Raw genomic sequence first — 8,015 nt, 5'->3', positions numbered from 1 at the left:
ATGATTTACAGTAAGCTTATCTATGACCTTCAACTTCCCCCACCTCCCTCACTGTCTGGCCTAGGGGGGAGCTGGCACAATTTTGAATGATGGAAGGGAGAAAACTGACAGTTTTGAGAGTGTTACATACTAAAAGAATGGGACAATCCAAGTAAAAAATTGATAGATGTCACCTGAGTGTTAAACACACGCTGGCTTACTGTGGTCCAAGCACTCCGAGCTCTCGCAGAATGCCGGGCCTGTTGTAACAGACCTGACAAGTATTTATTTAGACCTATTAATAATGGCTTACTGCATCTCAGCTACCATCTCTGCACTTGCTAGGCACCAGGCTGAGTCTATCATTCCCATTTTCCAGATGAGGAAAACCAAGGTATAAACCAGTAGAGAAACCTGCTTGATGCCCCAAAGCCAATTGGGACTGAGATCCCTTTAAGTTGGTTATCCAAGTTAGCTTCAATCCAAATTAAACCATCGGTATGTCTCTTATTTAGTTACTTCTCGAAGATCATTGCTCCTGGGGGTCTTGTTAAAACGCAGATTCTAATTCCCTTTCTTGGGGAAGAGGCCTGAGAGTCTGCATTTCTAACACACGCGTGTGTCAGATGTTGAAGGTTCCCAGGACGCACTCTGAGTAGTCAGCTAAAGTATTTAACCATTTGGGTAGTGAAGACTGGGGGCTAGCTGTGGTGGAGGTGGGACCAGTGCAAGGCATCGTGAGGCTTGGGGAAGATTGATCCTGGCCGTACACATTTGTGGATTCTAGTTGAGGCAGAGCCCTTAATTTAGTTTCGATTTGAAAACAAAACAAAGAATACACTTTTAAAAATTGAGGATTTTTTGGGGTGCCTGGGTAGCTCAGTCGATTAACTGTTGGCCTTGGGCTCAGGTCATGATCCCAGGGTTTTGGGATCGAGTCCCATGTCCGGCTCTCTGCTCAGCGGGGAGTCTGTTTCTCCCTCCCCCCTCTCTCACGCTCTCTCTCTTTCAAATAAATAAATGAATATCTTTAAAAAAATAAAAATTGAAGGTTTTAAAAAAATTCCTATTATAGAACATTTGGAAAATATAGAAAAGAAAAAAGGAAGAAGAATCATCCATCTCTCACCTCCAAGACAACCTGTGTTTGCACATCGTGGCACATTTTCTTCATTAATTTCTATGGAAACTGTGGTTTACTTTTTTTTATATGTAATTTTGATTACATGGTAGATATATTCTCTGTCCGGCTATTTTTTTCATTCACAAAATAACTTTTACACGTTTTTATGAATTTGTATTTAATAGTTGCATAATATTCCTTTCTGTGAAGACAGTTCACTGTTGTGAACTTACCTCTGTTTTTGGCTCTTTGTCCCTAATATTTTGCTATGATATATAAATTCCCCTATTTAGGTTTATCTCTGCAGATTCTCACATTTAGGTAAAGAATATGAAAAGTTTAAGGCTTATGGAAGTTTTTTTTTAAACAATTATAGTCTCTCTTTCCTAAGTGAAAATCATCTGGGAAATTATCTGTGTAAGGGCAGACTAATAGGAATTACCACGTCTGAGGAAGACACTTTTTTAAAAAAGATTTTATGTCTGTGTTTGAAAAAGAGAGACAGAGAGAGTGCCCATGAGTGGGGGGAGGAGGGGCAGAGAGAGAGGGAGGGGGAAAAGTCTCAAGCAGACTCCCGCTGGTCGCAGAGCCCAACATGGGGCTCCACCTCAGGACCCCGAGATCACACCCTGAGCCTAAACCAAGAGTTGGATGTTTAACCGACGGAGCCACCCAGACGCCCCAATAGCTCATTTCTTCTTAGTGCTGAATACTGTTCCGGTGTCTGAAATAGTGTTCATCACGGTTTATCGATCTATTCGTGTGCCGATGAACAACTTGTTTGCTTCCGTGATTTGGCGATGATGAATGAAGCGACCACAGACATCTGTGTGCGGGTTTTTGTGTGGACCTAAGTTTCCAACTCACTTGGAGAAACGTCCTCTCTTTAAAAATATTTTTTTCTCTCTTGCTTTTTTTTTTTAACCCTCTCCCCTCCAACCTTTCTCTCTCTCATTTGCTCTCTCTCAATTTTGCTTTTTTTTTCCCTAAAATATTTCCATAGCTCTATCTTTGGGTCTTTTTATTGATTATTTAATTTCTTTTTTTTTTTTTAAGATTTTATTTATTTATTTGACAGAGAGAGAGAGACAGCCAGCGAGAGAGGGAACACAAGCAGGGGGAGTGGGAGAGGAAGAAGCAGGCTCATAGCAGAGGAGCCTGACGTGGGGCTCGATCCCAGAACGCCGGGATCACGCCCTGAGCCGAAGGCAGACGCTTAACAACTGCGCCACCCAGGCGCCCCAATTGATTATTTAATTTCTAAGAACTTTCGTTGATTTGATTTTGGAATATTCCTTTTTTTTTTAACGGCACCCTGTTCACGTTTCATGGGCGCAGACACGTTCTCTTGCCTCTCAGAGGATAGCATGGGATGCTGTTGTCCCCCTTCCCTCCTCACACGGCCGTTTGGCTTCCTTTGTCTTCATCTTCCAGGCTTTCACAGATGTCTCCTGAACCTCCGGGTGATTCTAATGCAGCTGAAGTTTAGAGAACCCCTGCCAGAGGGTCTCTTCAGCTCTCCAAAGCTGACGGTCCCAACTGAGATCCCACAGAGAAAAACAACCCAGGTTTCAGTGTCTTTTCCCCAGAAGAACTGAGCTTTTCTCTCCCGGTTGAAGGCTTAGCCCTTTTCCCGAACGAAGCGCAGCATGACGGCAGCCTCAGAAGTGGTTTCACACGTGATTCGGTCCATGCTCCACTCCCGCAGTGTGTTATTTGTACCACCGTACGTTCCTACACCTTGCCAGCGCCCCTGTCATTCCTGTTTAGGTTGGAAGGCAGCCTGGCACTGGCCATCGGGAATCCGACACCGACCTCGGCTGTCCCTACCTGTTGGGCAGACGTAAGTCGGGGCCAACGTGCAGGACCCAGGGCAGAAATTACAGCCCACTTGTGGCAGCGAGCAGCAGGCCAGCAAGGCTCCTGTCCAAGGCCAAACCGTCTTACCATTGTGTTACTGCTCAAAACAGGAAGGTGTGTGTTTGTGCAGAAGTACCGAGGATATGAAGAGGGAAGCTGAGGGCACGGGGTGTGGAGACAGAGCAGGGAAATCTGCTGTCGAAAAGGGGCCATCTTTTCTTTTCTAATAAAGATGGATTTTTATTTCAACAGTATGCAGAATTATGTATCTTAATATGTGTTTGATTAATCTTGATATCCTTTGCTCACTGAAAACAGTTTTATAGACTTTCTGTCACGTGTCCTAGAATGGGATGGGTGTGCAAGTAGAAGCAAAGGTGATTTCACAAGAAGAAGGAGGAATAATCATCATCATGCTGCTAATAACAATAATAACAGGGGTTTCCAAATATTGGATCCTTCCTGTATCTGTCAAAGACTTTACATAGCCTTTCTCTTTTTTTATTAATGTATTTTTAAAATTCACTTTTCTATTATTCTATTATGTCTATTATTATTTCTATTATATTATATCTATTATATCTATTATATCTATTATATATAATATTTCTATTATTATTTCTATTATATCTATTATTCTATTATTTCTATTATTCTATTATTATTTTTAATTTTCTTTAAGTTCTCAAAACACCGTGAGAGGTAAGTCATATTACAATTATTATTCTTATAATTGAGAACGCAGTAATTTGGATAGTTAAGAAATCTGCCCAGGTACAGCCTCACTATAACCCAGGTACTAAGTTTCAGAGCCAGGATTCATTGATGACTCTGTGCTCCGCAATCTTGGCCATGATTCCACATGGCCTACACAGTAGATACTCATTCACTTTTGTTTGTTTTTTTTTGTTTGTTTGGGGTTTTGTTTGGAGATTTTTTAAAAAAAGATTTTATTTATTTATTTGAGAGAGAGAGAAAGAGAGACCATGAGAGGGGGGGCGGGCCTGAGGGAGAAGCAGACACCCTGCTGAGCAGGGAGCCTGACACGGGACTCGATCCTGAGACTCCAAGATTGTGACCTGAGCCGAAGGCAGACACTTAACCAACACAGCCACCCAGGTGCCCTATTCACTCACTTTTGAGTGAAGCTTCTGTCAGGACCCTATAATTAACTCAGACCCTAGAGCACCCAGGCTTGGACACACTACCCAGCTCACAAGAACACCCGTATGGGTTAGCTGTTGTCAGAGTGAGGCTATGTAACAAGCCACTCCCAGACTCCGTGGCTTAAAGTAACAATCATGTAATCCTAAGGGTCTGCAGATTATGGGTGGCTGCGCTCTGTGCCGTGGCGGCTGGAGGCTGGGCGAGCTGAGTGGGGCTGGGGTGAGTGGGTCCACCTCTCAAGAGGCTGAGCTCCTTGCTCAGATCCTTTCCATCTGAGTTAATTCTGAGACTCAGCTTGAAGGTGGGGGGCAGCTGTCTGGGGGAAGCTCTTTTTGTAGCAATGGCAGAAACACAAGAGGGCGCACCTAGGTGCAGAAACACACTGCATGTACCCTTGTTTGTGCTGTGTCCGATACCACCCCATCGTCTGAAGCAAGCCCCGTGGTTGAGCCCCAGGTCAAAGGGCAGGACTGCAAAGTCACATGGCAAAGGGCATATGTGGTGACGAATCGATGCGGACAATCTCACCCACCACACCTGCCCACACCTAACACCACCTGTGGGCACGGCGTGCCTGTCAAGGAACGTGTGTACTTTCTCGTGCAGCTTATGGACTATGATAAAAATTATAAGAGAATTATATGTATACTGTAAAAATACAGAGTTTGTAGTCTAGTGGGGAAGGTAGATAGTAAAAAAAAAAATGAAAACAACTACAAAAAGAAATATTAGAAGTTATTTAATTGACTCTGGGCCTGAAGAATGTGGACACATTATAATAATTCTCTTGGGACAGATTCAGCATCTTTCTATGGTTTTTCTGTTTCTGTTTTTGTTTTCAAAGATGTTTCCCTTGTCTCTGAAGTTTCTTTAGCCAACAGAATTAGAAACCACTGTCTTGGGGCACCTGGGTGGCTCAATTGGTTGGGCATCTGACTCTTGGTTTTGGCTTGGGTCCTGATCTCATGGCTCATAGGATTGAGCCCCTCGTTGGTGGGAGTCTGCTTGAATATTCTCTCCCTCTGCCCCTTCCCCTGCTCACACACACTCTCTCTTATATAAATAAATAAATCTTAAAGAAATCATTATCTTTTCCTTTTTTTAAAAAAGATTTTATTTATTTATTTGAGAGACAAAGAGAGCATGGGGGGAGGGGAAGAAGGAGAGGGAGAAGCAGACTCCCCACTGAGCAGGGAGCCTGACTCGGGGCTCAATCCTAGGACCCTGGGATCATGAGATCCTAGGACCCTGGGGATTGTATGACAGGAGCTGAAAGCAGACACTTAACTGGCTGAGCCACCCAGGCGTCCCCTCACTGTCTTATCCTTTTAAGAAAGTACCTGGTGTGATGGTGTCAGGAGCTTGATGATGTTGGGTTTATCGTCGATCCTTAAACATTAGTGTAATTTGAGAATTCCCTTTATTTATTTTTTATTTTTAAAAAATTTGATTTTTAAATAACCTCTACACCCAATGTGGGGCTCAAACTCACAACCCCGAGATCAAGAGTTGCATGCTCTACCGACTGAGCCAGCTAGGCACCCCAAGAACTCCTTTTGCAAAGAGATGGGAACCCAAACAAATGGAAATATCAGTTATGTAAGGATGCCAAGAACACGGTGGTACCATTCTTTCTGTTGGTAATTGGTAATGCAGCTTTCCTAGGCCTTAGCATCTAATGAAGACCTTGAGACTAATTAAAATCCTAGGACAACAGTCTGAGGCACAGCAGTGCCATCTCTCCATCTCCAGTGGATTCCCTGGTACTCTTGGCAATTTTTAGAATAGTTAACCTTGGTGGCCTTGAGTTTCTTTCCCCTGACCTTGGTTGTCCCCGGTTGTGTTCTCTAGGCTGCCACCTTGTGGAATTTTTGGGAATTGCATCATCAACTGAGAGCCCTGGGGATTCATCTAATGGATCTGTCTGATGCTTTCCCTGAGAATCAGGGGTAGGGGGTAGAAAAGAATTCTCCTCATTCGAGTGACGCTCATTACAAAGTGACCTTGCTCGTTCAGTTTTCTTACAGTTACCCCTTTAGGACAATATTGGCAGAGGGACATTCGAATGGCCCAGCCATCACACCTGAAGAGCCCTCTGCCCCTTTCCCTGAGACCCAGGGTGGGTCTCTAGTAGCCCCTCTCCAGTCCACCAGAGTTTCCTTTTTTCTTTTTTTTTAAATTACAAAAGTAATAGATGGTTCCTTAGTGTTTATAGTCCAGTGGAAGAGGCAGATTTTAAAAAGTAAACAAAACCAATATTTACACATTATGGGGAGTGCTATGAAATGGAGTGGAATGGTGGGGCGGGTGGGGGCGGGCAGGGAACCTTTATTAGGTTGGTAAAGGTAGGCTCACCTGAGCAATAGAACTTTCAAATCAAAACCTGAAGGGTGAGAAGGACCCAGTCATTAAAAGAGCGAGGAAGAGCATATGGAAAGGTTCTGAGGTGGGAAAGAGTTTGTTAAGTTGAAAAGAACTGAGTGTGGCTAGTTTGCAGTGAGCTAGAGGGGAGTGGTCGGAGTGGGGCTGGAAAGGGCAGCAGGTGGGGATACCACAGGGTCCTGTGGTGCTTGGTAAGGATTCTGATTTTATTCTGAGTCCAGTGAGAAGATGAGAAAGGATTTTTTTTTTTAAGATTGTACTTATATATTAGAAAGGGAGAGAGGGAGAAAGAGAGAGAGCACAAGTAGGGGGAGGGGCAGAGGGAGAGGAGAAGTAGGCTCCCCACTGAGCAGGGACCCCCCCCCCGCCGACAATGAAGTGGGGCTCGATCCCAGCACCCTGGGATCACAACCTGAGCCAAAGGCAGATGCTTAACTTACTGTGCCACCCAGGCACCCAGAGAAAGGATTCTTTTTTTTTTTTTTAAAGATTTTATTTATTTATTGGACAGAGATACAGCCAGCGAGAGAGGGAACACAAGCAGGGGGAGTGGGAGAGGAAGAAGCAGGCTCCCAGCGGAGAAGCCTGATGTGGGGCTCGATTCCAGAACACTGGGATCAGGCCCTGAGCCGAAGGCAGACGCTTAATGACTGTACCACCCAGGCGCCCCAAGAAAGGATTCTTTTTTTTTTTTTTTTAAAGATTTTATTTATTTATGTGACAGAGAGACAGCCAGCGAGAGAGGGAACACAGCAGGGGAGTGGCAGAGGAAGAAGCAGGCTCCCAGCGGAGGAGCCCGATGTGGGACTCGATCCCGGAACTCTGGGATCACGCCCTGAGCCGAAGGCAGACGTTTAACGACTGCGCTACACAGGCACCCCAAGAAAGGATTCTTAATCAGGGAAGTGATGAGGTCCATTTTCTATTTTAAGTAGGTTATCATTGCTGCTGCGTGCAAAATGGATCAAAGTGAACAGGGAGGGAAGTTGGGAGACCAGTTGGGAGCCTGGTGCTGGAAGCTGAGTGAGGAATAACAGTAGCCTAGACTCAGGTGGTGGCCATAGAGACGGAAGAATCTAGATCCATGCTGTCCAATATGGCAGCCACCAGCCATATATGGCTACTGAGCACTTGAAATGCATGAGTGTAAAAATACCTACCAGATTTTGAAGACTTGGTACAAAACAACTCACGAAATATCTCATTAATAATTTGCTTAGCTTCCTTGCATATTGACATAATAATATTTTGGACATTTCATGATACATAAAATAGAATATAAAAAAATTTCATCTGTGTTTTACTTAAAAAATGTGGCTACTCGAGAAATTTAAATTATGTATGTGGCTTGTATCTGTAGCTCACATCATGGTTTTTTTGAACACTGCTGATAGGGACGAAAGTTACTGAATTTAAAAAATACGTTTCTAGCAAATTTACATTGGACGCATTAGAAATTTCTAGCTAGGTATACGTTTTCTTTTTCTGGTCCCCAGAAGGTATT

The sequence above is a fragment of the Ursus maritimus genome, unplaced genomic scaffold (assembly GCF_017311325.1).
Source record: "Ursus maritimus isolate PB19 unplaced genomic scaffold, ASM1731132v1 scaffold_24, whole genome shotgun sequence".
NCBI classification, from domain to species: Eukaryota; Metazoa; Chordata; class Mammalia; order Carnivora; family Ursidae; genus Ursus; species Ursus maritimus.
Note: the sequence above shows the minus strand (reverse complement) of the source record.